The sequence below is a fragment of the Ustilaginoidea virens genome, chromosome 4, assembly GCF_000687475.1.
Source record: "Ustilaginoidea virens chromosome 4, complete sequence".
In the NCBI taxonomy this organism is placed as follows: Eukaryota; Fungi; Ascomycota; class Sordariomycetes; order Hypocreales; family Clavicipitaceae; genus Ustilaginoidea; species Ustilaginoidea virens.
Genome location: NC_057319.1, coordinates 5731873 through 5747404, shown reverse-complemented (window position 1 = coordinate 5747404; position 15532 = coordinate 5731873).

The following is a 15532-nucleotide window of genomic DNA, read 5'->3' as shown; positions in this document are numbered from 1 at the left end:
ACCCCTAACCCTAACCCTAACCCTAACCCTAACCCTAACCCTAACCCTAACCCTAACCCTAACCCTAAACCCTACCCTAAACCCTAACCCTACCCTAACCCTAACCGCTGCCGAGCTAAATACTTATAGATACTAGGCCCGGTCCCCTACTAGTCCTACCAGAGGACTCTAATACCCTGCATAAGGAATTCGAGGTTAAGGAGATATTAGCTACTAAAAACGCTCGGGGTCGTGGCGGCAAATGTAATATGCTAGTAAAATAAAAGGGGTACGATTCGCTGACTTAGGAACCGCTAGAGAACTTCGACGATACCGCAGTATAGGCGGTATTTAAGGTTAAATAGGGGGATATTTGGATATATAATAGACCCGGTCGAACCCTATAGCAACCCTAATACGGAACGGATGAAATTTTTCCCGGCGAAAGGGGGTATATTACGGACTCGGGCTATGCCTGTATTATAGATTGACTGAGGCTCGGGCTATGCCCGTGCCTAATCCGGAATGGATAATATAAGGTAGACGCGCGGGCCTATAAGGGCAATATTAGGGCTCTAGCCCGCGCTATATATAGATATATATAGACTGCGGAAGGGACCCGATTCGGGCTCTTCTCCCTTCCTCTTTAGTTTTATCAATACATCCGATTGACGCCTATTCGCAGTCGCCCTAGGGCCAGTCCGTCACAATAGGAAGTAATAAGCGTACCTAATAGGTATATAGGTATATAGCATATATAGCCGCGTTATAGCAGCGGCTGCTTATATAACCCTAGTACGCACTTATATCTACAGCACGCATACATAACTATAGCACGTATATATGACTGCCGCATATATATATATAAAGGCCATATCGTTAGATATAGTACTATCCGCCCTTTTCCTCCTTTTTCCCGCTTCGCCTAATATAGATAGAAGCTTATTAAGACCTATAGGTCTGAATAAATAAGCATGCAAACCCTATAGGACCTGCAGGTCTAAATAAATAAGCATATAAGCCCTATAGGACCTGCAGGTCTAAATAAATAAGTATGCAAGGCCTATTGGGACCTGTAGGTCTAAATAAATAAGTATGCAAGCCCTATTGGGACCTATAGGTCTGAATAATATATATATAAGCCTAAATTATATCCTATAAGGAGGAGAGTAAAATATAAGAAAGAAAGAAGAGAGTAAAATATAAGAAAGAAGGAAAAGAGTAAAATATAAAAAAAAAAAAAGAGAGTAATATATAAGAAAGAAGGAAGAGAGTAAAATATAAAAAAGAAGGAAGAGAGTAATATATAAAAAAGAAAGAAAAAAGTAAAAATAAAGAAGAAAAAGGAGAGTAAAAATAAGAAAGAAAAAAGAGAGTAAAGATAAAGAAAAAGAAGGAGAGTATTAATATAAAGGGTAATATATAAAGAGATTAGGAATAAAGCTAGTAAAGAAGAAGGTCATAAGGTAGTAAATAATAAGAAGTAAGATAATAATACTATTAGAATTATTAGTCAATCGGTTAGTTAGCCAGTTATTTAGCGCATCTAACTAGGTATATAGCATATAAGGCCGCGGTACGGCCACAGCTGCCTATATAACCGCAGCACGCATATATAACTGCGGCACGCATATATAAAAAGGCTATATCGTTAGATGTAGCGCTATCTGCCCTTTTCCTCCTTATTACCGCTTCGCCTAGTATAAATAGAAGCCTATTAGGACCTATAGGTTCGAATAAATAAGCATGTAAGCCTTACTAAGACCTATAGGTCCGAAGAGGTAGGTATATAAGCCTTACTAAGACCTGCAGGTCCGAAGAGGTAGGTATATAAGCCTTATTAGGACCTGCAGGTCCGAAGAGATAAATATACAAGGTAATATATAGTAGTACGATATATATATAAAGCGCTATATGCTATAAAGTGGTAGTACTAGTATTAGGAATTAAAGGGTACCTATTATAATATAGGGTGCGTATATAAAGGGAAATAATAAACGAATAAAGAAGATATATCTTACTTCTACTAAATCAATAGTATAGTTAGGACCTGTAGGTCTGAAGTGGTTTATTTGATATGCACGCCTTTAGGGTAATATTATATATACTAATAGCGCATCTGCCTATATTTAGAGTAAGGTCACGTATATTACTTATGCGCCTTTTGCTGTATGCCCTGTATGCCTTTAGAGTAAGGTCATATGTATTGCTTGCGCGCCTTTTGCTGTATACACTGCATGCCTTTAGAGTGAGGTCATATGTATTACTTATGCGCCTTTTGCCGAATCCCCTGCCAGCCTTTATAGTAAGGTGATCACATATATTGCTTGCGCGCCTTTAGGATACTTTATATACACGCGAATTTTATAGTGCATAATATATAGTGATACTTTAGTCAAATATTTGCCCCTTACTTATAGAGCGGTACTTTATATATACGCGAAATTTAGCGCATACGAGTATATACTAAGTCGATTTAATATTTAGTAGGTATATAGGTATAACACCCCTATCGCCAAAGGATTTTCCAGATTTAGCTTAAAAAAACAATAATAGTCGGATACTTTATATACACGCGAGTTTAATAGTGCATAGTATATAGTGATACTTTACTCAACTAGTTGCCCTAGGGAGCAAATAGTTGCCCCTTATTATAGAGCGGTACTTTATATACACGCGAAATTTAGCGCATATAAGCATATACTAAGTCGATTTAATATTTAGTAGGTATATAGGTATAACACCCCTATCGCCAGAGGATTTTCTAGATTTAGCTTAAAAAAACAATAATAGTTAAATACTTTATGTGTACGCGAGTTTAATAGTGTATAGTATATAGTAATACTTTACTCAACTAGTTGCCCTAGGGAGCAAATAGTTGCCCCTTATTATAGAGCGGTACTTTATATGCACGCGAAATTTAGCGCATATAAGCATATACTGAGTCGATTTAATATTTAGTAGGTACGTAGGTATAATACCCCTATCGCTAGAGCATTTTCTAGATTTAGCTTAAAAAAACAACAACAGTCGGATACTTTACGTACACGCGAGTTTAATAGTGCATAGTATATAGTAATACTTTACTCAACTAGTTGCCCTAGGGAGCAAATAGTTGCCCCTTATTATAGAGCGGTACTTTATATACACGCGAAATTTAGCGTATATAAGTATATACTAAGTCGATTTAATATTTAGTAGGTATATAGGTATAACACCCCTATCGCTAGATGATTTTCTAGATTTAGCTTAAAAAAATAACGATAGTTGGATACTTTATATACACGCGAGTTTAATAATGCATAGTATATAGTAATACTTTACTCAACTGGTTGCCCTAGGGAGCAAATAGTTGCCCCTTATTATAGAGCGGTACTTTATATATATGCGAAATTTAGCGCATATAAGTATATACTAAGTCGATTTAATATTTAGTAGGTATGTAGGTATAATACCCCTATCGCTAGATAATTTTCCAGATTTAGCTTAAAAAAACAATAACAGTCGGATACTTTACGTGCACGCGAGTTTAATAGTGTATAGTATATAGTAATACTTTAGTCAAATAGTCACTTAAAGAGCGGTACTTTATATATATATAGATTTTACGTGCCTCTATAAGTATTTGCCTAAGGAAATAGTTGCCCCTTAATTATAGAGTGGTACTTTATATACATACGAAAATTTATATGCCTCTATATATACTAATAATTGCCTAGGCAAATAATTACCTAGTAAAATAGTTGCCTAGGTAAATAGTTTTTTAGGTAAATAGTTGCCTAGGCAAATAGTTGCCCCTTATTTATAGAGTGGTACTTTATATATATGCGAATTTTGCGTGGCTCTATATATACTAGTACCTTATACAAACGGTTGCCCCTCATTTATAGAATAATACTTTATATATACGCGAAATTTGCATGGCTCTCTATGTATAAGTACTTTATGCGAATAGTTGCCACTTAGAGTAGAGCAACCAGTTGCCCCTTAATTATAGAGTGGTACTTTGCGTGCACGCAAAAATTTGCGCGCCTCTTAATATACTAGTACTCTATGCGACTGGTTGCCCCTCACTTATCTGAATTAAGCCAGGAAATTTTTTTTTAGTAGAGCAGTACTTTGCGTGCACGCGAAAATTTGCGCGCATCTGTATATACCGAACCTGCGACCTACTGGCCTGACCCTGCCCCTAGAAGGGACTCTGATATCGTCTATATTTTAGGTAAGAGAGGATTAGGTAATAATAGTCTTTAGGGGCCTCCCTATATTAGTAGAGAGGCAAAGGCATAGTAGGGACTTAGCACTAATAGAGGAAGGAGTTTAGTCCGATTTTTTCTATATAAAACTAGGTAAATACGGCCGATTTATATTTAAAGAGGCTATTATTGTTGCAAAATGGTGATTCAGAACACTGTTGGAAATATACTGGATACCGACAGTGGCGTATAAGGCGTTGCAGAATAAAACAAAGAGCTGGTTAAAGATTTAAAGCGCATAAGAGGTTGACCAGAGCAAAGATATCAAGGAAATCTGATTCTAATTGTTGGTGACTATTCTAGCTAGAAAGAGGGAATTTTGGATATATTTCTACTATTTTGAAAGAGCGGTTAAAAATAATAAAAAACCGTAAAGATAGCGAAAAACCCAACGAAAAGTCGTCCTGCCCAACCGTGCCCAATATCCTACCCAATGCCTACCCAACCAAGCCTAGTGGCTTATAGCGGTGTGCCGGATGCCCTATAACAGCCTGCCGTACGGGCCGGAAGCCCTATATCGGTCTGCCGTAAATAACCGGTGTAGCGGGTGACTGTATGTAGAAGGCCGAAAGTGCTGGTTTGCCTATTTGGTAATCCCGTAGAAATGCGCCGCCTGTTGTGGGCCCTGTGGCCCACTGTGACCGGCCGCTGTGGCCGGCTGTGGGGCGCTGTGCCGGTGCCGTGACCGGCGCTGTGGCCCACTGTAATCGGCGTTATGGGGCGCTGTGCCCTACCATAGCGCCTGGTATAGCCACCGCGATATCTCAACGTAGAGACGTCGTACGGTAGCGAGACTAGTACTAAAATATAGCTAAAAAGGCGCTGATTTCAACACCCCCTCTGATTAGCAATATGGCTAATCCTAGCATTAGAATAAAAGAAAGAAACCCTGTAAAAAATCAGAAAAAAAGATGATGATGCTATAGGGATTGCAGCCCTAATAGCTGCCGAAATATGGGGAATTTCGGGCTTGGAAGTGGTTTGGTAAGTCTATCCGCAGGCATATCTGTCGTGGGTAAATAAGATATTTTTACCAGGCCACTGTAGGCCTTCTCACGTATATACCGGAATTTAAGCAAGGTATGCTTAGTGCGGGCATACTGATTTGGGTCATTTGCGTTTGAAATAGACCCTTAGTTATCGCAATATAGTGGTATCGGGCGTTGAATATCGACCTGGATTTCTTTAAACAAATTAGATATCTATTCCACTTTGCGAAGCGCCTTAAGTATTGCATTAGATTCGGCTTCAAGCGTTGATAAAACCATAGTCGAAGACCGTTTTAACCTCCAGCTAATAGGTCCACCATTTAAGGTAGTAAGATAACCACTAGTAGACTTTGAAGTCAGCCGGCACCTAGCAAAATCGCTATCAGAAAATGCAGCTAATACTATAGTAGCTTTAGCGGCTTGGTAACGGTAATAAATGGCTGTATTTGCCATACCAGCTAAGTAGCGAAAAGCGCCCTTAGCAGCATTAAGCTGTATAGTGGAAGCCTGTTGTATATATCGTAATAGGTATTACGTTAGAAAGGCAAGGTCAGGTCTTGATATTATTATCAACCACATCGATATCCCTATTAGCTGCTGGAATAAGTATTGATTACTAGCATCTAGCGGCGTGTTATTAGCCTTAGACTCAGCGAGTATACCGGGCTATAGTGGGATTAGATGCGGTTGTGCGTCCTTAAGGTTGAATTTCTTAAGGACTTCCGCAATAAATTGCGATTAGTATAGCTATAATAGGCCTTTTTCTCTATCCCTAATAATCTGCACTCTAAGAAAGAAGGAGGCAGGTCTTCGGTCTTCTATAGTGTAAACCTTATAGAACTTAGTCTTAAGCTGGTCAATATAGTTAAGATCCGGACCGATAATCAAGCAGTTATCCACATAGGTCATAATAAAGGTATGCGTTCCTTTATTATAGAAGACGGCAGCATTAGAAAGTAACGGCTTAAAACCTTCTTGCACTAGAAGGTCTTTTAACCGTAACTGCTATTCGCGAGGGCCTTATTTTAGCCTATATAAGGCTTTCTTCAATAGTATGACTTATGATGTAGAGGGGTCATATCTAACCTTAGTAAGCAAGGCTAGAAGTCGACGACGCTGCTGGTCAGACTATAAGGCTGGGTTAGGTGAGAGTAGGCTTTCTGTAAATTCTAGAAAACCAGCTAGAATCTCCATATAAATCATCTCTAGTAGTTCACTATTTAGAAAGGCACTAATAAAGTCGATCTGCTCTATTTCCCAGTTGTTTGCAGTAGTAAGAGCAAGGATAATCCTCTATATTGGTAGGATCGAAATAGAGGCATAGGTCTCTATAAAGTCTTGCCTAGATACCTGCATAAAGCCTTTGACAACTAATCGTGCCTTATATTTAACCGGGTTATTATTCGCATCTTTCTTAACGCGAAAAATAGGCCGGTTATGCAATATTTTCCTACTAGCAGGAACACTAGTCTTAGGAATAAATTGGAAGATATTTAAATCGATTAATTACTCGAATTCCGAAAATAAGGCTTTAACCCAGCTATCCTTATGTGGGTTATATAAGACTTCCTTCTAGCTATTAGGCACACCTTCTGGGGCCCGTTTTGCAGCCTTTACCTTATAGCAGATATCGTGCATTTGTTGGTAAAAGGCATAGGAAGGGTGGAAATCCTATATAGAAGCCTCTGGGGGGCTGCCTAGGTATCCGAAAATCTGGTCGTTTTTCGGCTAGGTGGGTGGGAAAGCACCCCATTAGTCAGTCTGTGGGTTAGACTGTTGGTCAGACTGTTGGTCAGACTGTTGGTCGTTAGTCTGTAGGTCTAAAAGTGACCTATAGTATCCATAACCTAGGATACCTTGCATGTCTCGTATCTGTGGCTGCATTCTTCCTCGAATTCTACCCCTAATAGCCCTAACCTGGTATAGCTGAATAGGCACCTTTTCTAATACTCGAAACATTTTCTCCTACGGTCTCTCATTTAAGGCGATATCTAGACTCTCGAATTTCAGATATTCTAATGTAGGCAGCGTTTTACTATGGCAAAATGCTGCATTTACTAGGAAGCCGGGCGAAAAGGCAGAATCTATTGTGTCGGAAAGTCGCAGAAAATTAGTGTATATAGGGCTTTAAGATTCGGACCATTGAAAATTTATTGTGTGGGGCAAGTCAGAATTTTCACTTGTGTGGGTCATGCCCACTTTTGTGATGGATTCGGAAAATCTCTGTGGTTAAGATTCCTAGTGACGAGAGCTTTCTGCATTTCCTAGTATTTGCAGCCTTTTTGTATGGGAAAAAGATGTATTTTCCTTAGCCGGTAAAAGCGGACCGTTTTGCCTAAGCTGAAAAGCTGAGTTAGGCTGAAGCGATTTAGAATCGAAAAACGGCGAATTGCTGGGAAATATTGCAGAGTGCTGTAGTAGGCCCACTAGTTGTGGTGGGCCCACTGGTTGTAGCAGGCCCATTAGTTGTGGTGGGCCCGTGGCCTGTGGTAGGCCTATGCCTTCGGCTACGCCTAAAGTAGGCATATTTTGCCGAGGCGACTTCTAAATAGGCTCTTCTAAAGCAATTTAGTCGATATTTACCCCCTCTAAATTAGAAGACGGTAGGAAGTCGAATTTGCCCTCTAGGCTACTTGAAATAGGGCCTATACCTTCATTTTAGTAGGTGAAAGTAATAAAAGAGGTCTTGGTGATGACCCGGCGATATAGGATATAAATAAGGTAGGTGCCGTTACCTAGCATAGCTAGTAACCTACCTGACTCGGTCCGGGGGGCCAGCTTATAGCTAATAACCCGTTTTTCTGGAGGGATTAGCACCTCTACAGCCGCACCAATAGCCCTAAAGCTAATAAGGTCGGGTAGGTGGTAGTGTGTAATTTCCAGAAAGTCTTTCTTTAATTCCTCGAAAGGTAACGAAGAACGATTTAAGACTGCTATTAGATTTACTAAGGTAGTAATACTAAGAATCACTACAGACCAAAGGTAAGAAGGTAACCGAGACTAAAGCATAATAGCTCTAAGTCGGTTAACGATAACCCATATAGAGCGTTCTGCTAACCCATTTTGCTCATAAATATAAGGGGAAGAGGTTAAAAAATCTATGCCCTTAAGAGCTAGCCAGGCTGTGATAACGTCGTTGATTTCCTTACCACCATCATAGTGGAATTTAACAGCTGATTTGCCGTAGCGATTCCTAAAACCTTAGAAGAACCCCTGTAATACTGGGAATACCGTGGGTCCTTCTTTATTGGGTAGTAAATACACCCAATAGAAGCGTGATTTCCGGTCTACTAAGATAAGGCAAATGGGGCGTTTATTATATAGTAGAGGGTTGATTTAGAAGATATCGCCCTCTATAATATCCAAATAATGCATAGGGTCTGGTATAGCCCCTGATGTAAAACGCCGAACTGACTTTACCCTTTTACAGGCGATACAGTTAAAATCAGAATCCTTTACCTTACTAAGATCAGGTAACCCTATAGTTGATGCATAGGTTTTCTTTAGAAGTTGGATTCCAATATGCCCAAGCCGGATATGCCAAAGTCCGGCTAGTAATAGCAGCTTTTAATACTCAGTATTAGCTGCTGATACTAGGGCAGGGTTGAGGGCGACCGGGGTCCTCTATAGTGGTTGAGCTATATTAGGAATAGCAGCCTCTATTGGTACCACCGAAAAACCAGGACTAGCTAGTCGGTTAGCTTGCGAGTCAGCTGGTGGGTCAGCTAGTAGGATAGGTAAATCCTCTGGTAGGGGATATTCCTTATATTCTTCTAGGTTAGCTAGGGCAGGTAATTCGACCGAAATACTGTATAAAGCCGGTTGGCTGGTATAGTATAAAAACAGCGAATCTACCCCTTTTTATTATAAAAAGAAGCTATACTTCTTAAAATTAAGAAGCCCAATGCACTTGTTGTTGCTATTAACTAGGCTTTAGCCCTGAATACTGCCACGATTCAGATAGTGTTTAACGCCGCTAAAAATATTAATGTCAAAAGCTGGTATGAAGAGGGCATTGGTAAGCTCTAAGGTGCCCCACTAAGGTGGGTTGGTGCCCTATAGCACGGTAAAACGCGCTATGCCCCACCCACTAGGCTTAATTGGGCCACTACCTATGCTAATGACTGGTCTGTTTCCGGTATAGTATTGGAAGTAGGTAAAATGCTTTTTATCGTTGATGATATGCACTATAGAACTAGTATCATAAAGCAAAGAATCTATTAGCGTTTTCCCACCGGATTATATACTATAGCTGGTAGCTAGAAATTGCATACATTCGCGGTCCTAGAAGGAAGAATAGGCTGTCTCACTGGGTGTAAGACTTAGAGTATTATAATTCCTTAGTACGAAGGAATTAACAGTCTTTTCCTTTTCGTCGGTCTTTTATGGGGTATCTGCTTTATTAGCTGAATCTTTCTTTTCTTTCTTCTTCTTATTTTCCGGCTTGCCTTATGTAGCTGAAGAAGACCCTTGTTGGGTAGAAGAAGACCCCTGTTTCTTTTTATTAGCGTTAGTGGTAGTGTTTTTACCACCCTTGCTAGTATTATTACTAGCTGGCTTGCTACTATTGCTGTTAGTAGCGGCACCCTTGACCTTTGCGAGATAGGTGGTAGCCCTTACTACTAATGACCCTTTAATGCGTTATTCTTCCAGTAAATCAACCATATAAAATTGCAGGTTAATATTTGATGTATTTCCCTAAGTATAGGCGATTCTTATTATTGTGTAGTGCCGTTCTGCCCACTGAAAAAAGACCCCTTCTACAGTATGTAAATACTGGCTGATTTAGTCGAAAGGTTGTATATAGGAGCCTAAAATTTGCAGCCTAGATAGGTAGCTATTAAAGGAGGCGTTGAAAGATTCCAAAGTACCCTTGTAGCCTATAAAATTTAGTTGATGGAAGGCAGGGTATAGGTAGGTCCGCTGTATGTCTGATAAGTAAGAATACTGTTTAGTAAGTAACGTAAAGGCTGACTCTAGGTCAGTGCACCAGTTGATAACGGCAGCTGGTCCTTCTATACAACTATTCTTAATAAGTAATAGTAAAAGTGCTTGCTCTGAGTCGTTAAAACTACTAGCAATAGAAGGATTTTCGATAAATTTAGCGATATTAAGTGCCCTAAGTTGAATCATAAGGGCCTGTTTCCATTAGTCGAAGTTAAATGCCCCCCTTAGCTTTTAGGATTCCTGGAATCCGTTGGCTGTTTTAGCTAGTTCCTTAATAGCTATAGCGCTGATTTGGCTGCTAATACTGGATAAAACCGGCAGGGGTTGCTGCTAGGCTTTGGGTAGTGATGGTGGGTTATTTCCTTTACCCATAGGGGTTTGGAAGGTATCCACATCTATTATATCCTAGGATAGTAGGCTAGCAGCAGGCTTGATTAGTCTGTCTACTAAGGTGCCTACCTTATTAGCCAAAAAATCGATTTTTGAGTTCATTTGATTAAATTTATAACTAAATTCTTTTCTTATTTCCTATTAGTCTTCCCTGAGTTGGGTAATTTCCTGGTTATTATCAGATTCTTCTACCTCTGCCGTGTCAGGGACTTGGTAGCCTGGGTTAATGTGGCCTGGGTTATTATAGCCTGGGTTATTAGCAGGAACGTTCTGACTGGCCATTGTAAGAAGAGAAAAGGTGCCGGAAAGTCTTAAAAATGCGAAGAAAATCAAGACTGAAAATCTAGATAAAACTAGAAGAAAGCTGCGTTAAGGAATAACCTTAGAAAATCCTGTTGCAAGGATGTGTTGCAGCTTGGTGTGGTAGCTAGGTTCCTAAATCTGGGATGATTAGTCCCTTGTTAGTAGATTTCTGGAAGGTTAGCTGCCAAATGCGTTAAAATCCTAAGTTAGCGTAAAAAAGTCTTAAGCTGGAAGCCTTGAGACACCGGGCTTATAACCTGTTGCAAAATGGTGATTCAGAACACTGTTGGAAATATACTGGATACCGACAGTGGCGTATAAGGCGTTACAGAATAAAACAAAGAGCTGGTTAAAGATTTAAAGCGCATAAGAGGTTGACCAGAGCAAAGATATCAAGGAAATCTGATTCTAATTGTTGGTGACTATTCTAGCTAGAAAGAGGGAATTTTGGACATATTTCTACCATTTTGAAAGAGCGGTTAAAAATAATAAAAAACCGCAAAGATAGCGAAAAACCCGACGAAAAGTCGTCCTGCCCAACCGTGCCCAATATCCTACCCAATGCCTACCCAACCAAGCCCAGTGGCTTATAGCGGTGTGCCGGATGCCCTATAACAGCCTGCCGTACGGGCCGGAAGCCCTATATCGGTCTGCCGTAAATGACCGGTGTAGCGGGTGACTGTATGTAGAAGGCCGAAAGTGCTGGTTTGCCCATTTGGTAATCCCGTAGAAATGCGCCGCCTATTGTGGGCCCTGTGGCCCACTGTGACCGGCCGCTGTAGCCGGCTGTGGGGCGCTGTGCCGGTGCCGTGACCGGCGCTGTGGCCCACTGTAATCGGCGTTGTGGGGCGCTGTGCCCCACCATAGCGCCTAGTATAGCCACCGCGATATCTCAACGTAGAGACGTCGTACGGTAGCGAGACTAGTACCAAAATACAGCTAAAAAGGCGCTGATTTCAACAATTATAGAGCTAAATTATTATAGCTGTAGATTAAAAGTCTAGGGCCCTTTCTGCCGCTATAGGCCTATACCGCCGCTATCTCGCTTTTACGGTAGCTCGGTATTTAGACTATCTAGTAAGCTACTCTTTTGCCAGGTATTCCTTAGCTATTAGCTACTATAGGTCGAGTTCTAAGAATAGGATATATATCTAAAGTCCTTTATAATCGCTCTGCTAATAATATTAAAGTATCGCCACTACTATAGCAGAGGCGCGGTTAATTCGCTTAGCTATCCTAGTCTTTACTATCCTTTCTAAGAATTACTAACAGATATAATTTAGATATAAGTCGATAGGTAGTATAGCTGCTTTAGTCTTAAGGATATCTATTAGTATAGCTTTAAAAGCCTTAATAATAGTTCGAAGGCAAGATAATTATTCTATAATTAGTAATTTTACGATACTTTTTACTACCCCGCTAAGGGCGGTAAGGATATACTAAACTCCTGTACTAAAGGCGATAATAATGCGAATGACCTATATATAGACCAATCGGGCTTTTCTATATTAATATCCCTATATAGAGGCTGCTATTGCTATAAAGGCGAGTCGCTACCGCTCAAGCTTTTTAGCTATTTTTGCGCGATATTTACGCTACTAAAGTTTTTAGTGGATTTCAACCCCTAGGAAATAGGCATACTATTTTAGCTGAATTATTATAGTTTTAAATCAGACCGGCATCTTATCTGCCTTATAGGCGCGCATAAAATAGATAAGCTTACTTTTCCCTAAATTGAAATTAAGCCTAGCTTACTTAAACTATTCGTTATAAATCGTTTATGCCTTTTCGAATAGGGTCTAAATCTCCCTTATACTCCTCCTATATACTATAATATTAGTATTATCTATAAACCCTAGGGTAATAATAAAGGCTACTTCTTTAAGCCTTTCGTAAAGTAGTATAATATAGACTAAGAAGAGGATAAAGGAGAGGGGGGACCCTTATAGGACCTTAGTAGTAATAGGTAGGTTATTAGTTAATTTACCCTTAAAGTAAATTTATATTATACGAGAGTCGGTAAAACTATAGACTTATACCGTAATTTATAGCGGTAATCCCTTTTCTAAAAGTAGATAGGTAAATCGAATATAGTTTACTATATTAAAGGCTATAGATATATTAAGCTAGAGGAGCGAGGCGATCTTACTATAATGCTATACTATACGAACTATTTCTATAAGAGTATTAAGGGCTATATTTATAGAACGATTGGCTTTATTTCCTATTTAAAGGTCTAGGAGTAGGTTGCCCTCCTTAAGGGTAGTAATAAGCCGGCGCATTACCGCAGCTTCTAGGACTTTATTAGTTAGGTTAAATAAGGATATTAGTCTTTAGCCTCCCGCTTTAGAGTATTCCTCTGGTTTCTTTCCCGGCTTTTTTAATATAATTATATAGGCCTCCTGGAATTAAGCCGGGTAGTACTTAATGCGGTAGGACTTATTAAGAAAGTAGGTAAAAGTTATAATTAAGGGGGGGCTATATGCCTTAAGGAATCCTATAGGTAGCCCATCCGGTCTAGGGGCCTTTTAGCTAGCTATATAGTAAAGGGCGGTGCGGATTTTTTTATATATAAATCTCTTATACGGCGGGAATTCTATATTAGCGAGTTAGGGGAAAATTAGGTCTAATATATCCTTAAATATTATATAGGACTAGGGGAAGAAATATTAAGCGAGGACCTATGCTTTTTTGCTATATATAGTTACTAAAGGATGGCTAGGGCTAGCGCATTTGAGTAGTAGGATTTCTTTAGACTTAAGGGGGAGGCTATTATATAGTCTGGCCTATCGTTCTAGGGACTAGAGGTCTGTATTCTATACTGTAGCTTTCTTTAATGCTTTTCTCTAGGAGTATTATTGCTCTTTTTATATAATTTAGGTTTAGGTAGCTTTTGCATCTTAAGCGGCCTTATAGTTTTCGGGGGTATAGCGTACTGCCTACTTCTAGTATACTTTTTTCGCGGCAATAGCGGCTATTTTTATACGGTTATTCTACTATGGTTTTATAGTAGGGGCTCTAGGGGTTTTCTTTAGGGCTATAATATCTATAATTTCTTAGAGTTAGCAAATAAGCTATTCGGTATATATATCTATTTCTTTAGGAGAGCTAAGCAGGGCCGTAGTAGTAGTAAGCATAAGGCGGTTTTTAGCTTCTACCTAAGCGAGGTATTAGTCGAGGGATTTCTAGCTATTTTTCGGGTGGGCTTTAGCGGCTTATAGGTTGCCGGTATCGATATAGATAAGCTATAAGATATAGTTAGACCTAGCGAGGTCTATATTGCCGAGGTACTTAATAGTAAGGTCTTATATAACCTAGGCATGGTTTATAGTGCTATTTCTTTTATTTGGCGCTTACTATATAATTTTGCCGCGGGGGGTTACTAGGCTAAGTCTCTACCGTATTATAAGGTCGAAGAGGGTATTAATATTAGGTAAGGTTCTATTTAGGCTATCCTATAAGGGATGGTATATATTAAAGTCCCTAATAAATACGCTTTAGGGTTAGGGCGGGAGCCTTATAAGGTCTATAAGGGGGGTAGTCTAATTATATTTATAGCCCGGGGAGTAGATAGAGTAAATATCGATTTTAAAGAGGTAGACTTTATACTAATTAGGTCCTTTCTCGGTGGTCTATATACTAGGACCATACCGCTTATAGATATATATCGCCGCTCGTCTGCTATAGGCTGCTAATATATATTTACTAAGGCTTAGGCTCGGCAGGGCGCGGTTAGGCGCAGTAGGTTCTTAGATCGCTATAATATTAGCTTCGCTTTAGTAGTAAAATGCTATTTATATAAAGGAGGTTTTCTTTTATATATTCTAATAAAAGACTAATATTATATAGATAGGCGTATAAGAGTTAGTAGCAGTAGTATATCGGTAGTTACGATAGAGGCAGAGGTTAAGGCTAGAGTAAGTGCGGGCTTTAAAGCCGATAGGGTCTTAATCTATCTTAGCATTAGGATCGGTTATAAGAATATAATAAGGGTATAGTTTAGTCTAGTATTAAATATTCCTCTAGAGATAGAGCCCTTTTAGCTAAAGCGGTAGTTATATTTATATAGGGAGGATTCTCTTAAGATAATACTTTCGATCGGTTCCCTTAGGGGCGAGGCATTAGCTACTTTATATTAGTTCTATTCCGCGATAGGAGTAATATTTGCAGATATTATAGGAGGCGCTATAAAAAGCCTGGGTCGGCTAGTATAAGAATTCCTAGCTAACTCCTATTACTTATTCGAGGTTCTATAGAGGCGGGATTATACTAGGTGTAGGCCTTTATAGTTAAAATATAACTCCCTTTATCTATAGGAGACTATTAGGCAGGCCTACTCCCCTTCTAGGTGCCTTTCTATACTATATCAGCTATACTGCAAGGCTGCTGCATAGTAGGCCGCGATATATCCAAACTTAAAGTAGTTATAGCACTATTTGGGGTATAAGGCGTTATTATAAGGTTTAGCTTCGAATATCTCTGCCTAGTAGATAATACTAGACTTATAGAGCTTATTGGCGAGGTTAATAGAGTTTACGCCTATAATTAGGGGTGCATATATAGCAGTCTTATATAGGTAGCAGGGGGAGGCTCTAATAAAGCCTTCTCCATTCGCTTTAGTAAGGTTTCGATAAATTTCTTTAGTTACGATATTTGCTATATAGCTAG